Genomic DNA, 1,797 nt, shown 5'->3' on the forward strand with positions numbered 1-1,797 from the left:
AACAATCCGGGCTAATAAAGCATTTAAAATGGGAACTTGAAGCAGTTAAAACGGAAAATGGCCAAAGCGTAACGAAATTTACGGCGATCACCTTTTGAGCGTGTCATGATAAGAACAGGCTTTAGTTCGACCCTCCCCACCCAGAATTAAAAAGCAATGTTGGACAGCTTCACTGTCGGGAAAAGTTTGCTTCGGAACATTTCTGAATGTGCATGCCAATTTGTCTTTGACAAAATGTTCAATGAGAGGGCAACATAACGCACACATTTCCACAATATCCATTATTACATGTTTAGGAGTACTTGTGCGACCAACGTATTTAACCCGGTATTGCACGAATGTATTTAAGCCTCACTATCTGAAAAAAGAACCTACGTCCTTCCTGTCCCGAATCTCTCTAAAAAGCTGGGCCTTCTTCTTGCGTAGTCACCCGCGAACTCATCTTCAACACACTATAACCTCGCAACGACTGCGCCGAAAATAGATGAGGTCACTATAAAACACTTGGCACTTCATTCATCGCCTGGCGCCGGCGTTACCACAACAGACGTAGCTATGGCAGCGAACTTCGAGATGCAGGGAGGAAAACTACGCCAATTGACAACTTACAAGCTGCGACAAAGGTCACGTGACAGCTTTGAGAAACCGGCTTAATGTGTAGTTTGTAAATTCGAAAGTACACATTAATTCTTAGCGTAAGATTGTACTTTCGCTTTGGGAAACTGGCTACAGGTCTTTTACGAATGCCCCATTGTTGTTGATATTTAGAACAAGGACATTGTGTGGCTGCTCGTGGTATTGAGGAGCTCATGCTAGAGTGTGTTATGCATAAATAAAGGTGATCTGTGCAGTGGGAGCTGTCTAGCTGTTGCAAAAAAGTTCGCTCTCCTCTGCTGCCGGCAGATTGAAACTTCTACCTCTTTAAAACCATGAAATCTGCATTTCAAACAAGACGAGCAGAGTGGTGGCTATCTGCGCGGCGGGTTCAAAATCAATTTCCCTAACCTGCCCATGACTATTGAATACCTTTCAAACGTCGCAGTATTGTGACAAGCATCAGGTTTTGATCTCTTCAGGCACTAAGACAACCCAATGCAACATTAGAAGTGATTATATTGGATTCCTGTGGGATGAGAAACTCGGAAGCATGTTTTACATGGCTAGCTTACTGCTTGCCATGTTGACCCCCTATGACCCCATTTTGGCATCCTACCTTCATCTAAGAACTGACCAGAAAATATTGCAGCCAACGTTTAAGCTGCATAACGCGAGCAAGATGAATGTGAAAAATGTTGGATCATAGGTTGCATGAATACACCAAATTATCACGCCAACCTTGAATGAAATTACCTTGACCTGACCCCGCGGTGGCATCTACGTGTCTGTAACACAGCATCCTCACTTAGCCAGAGCGTATACTTTTGAAGAAATGAAACGCCTCAATTAACCCTGTCCCTGGAAACACGTAACGGGGGTTTGCAGGCCTTTGTTGCCCTGACATTGACCTTTCGTGTCAGCATGATTTCCAATTCTTGCTTCTTTAAGATACTCACGTTAACTTTTTCATATTCACACATCTATTAGGCAACGAGTTCCCGAAACAGCTTTGTGGGTTTTGTCTCCCGGCTTTCCAGCCCGAGGCGCTCGGCTGAGACACAGCCAATTAATGATTTATCAACCTTGCAGCTGATGATAAGTCCTGTTCGGAGGAGAAATCAGTCTGCTATGATCCAACCAACGATATTTGGCGGTTTCCAGTCTCAGAACAGTTTCAAAAAGCCAAGCAAACTGCGGTAG

This window comes from Pollicipes pollicipes, unplaced genomic scaffold, assembly GCF_011947565.3.
Source record: "Pollicipes pollicipes isolate AB1234 unplaced genomic scaffold, Ppol_2.1 Scaffold_7261;HRSCAF=8764_pilon_pilon_pilon, whole genome shotgun sequence".
NCBI classification, from domain to species: domain Eukaryota; kingdom Metazoa; phylum Arthropoda; class Thecostraca; order Pollicipedomorpha; family Pollicipedidae; genus Pollicipes; species Pollicipes pollicipes.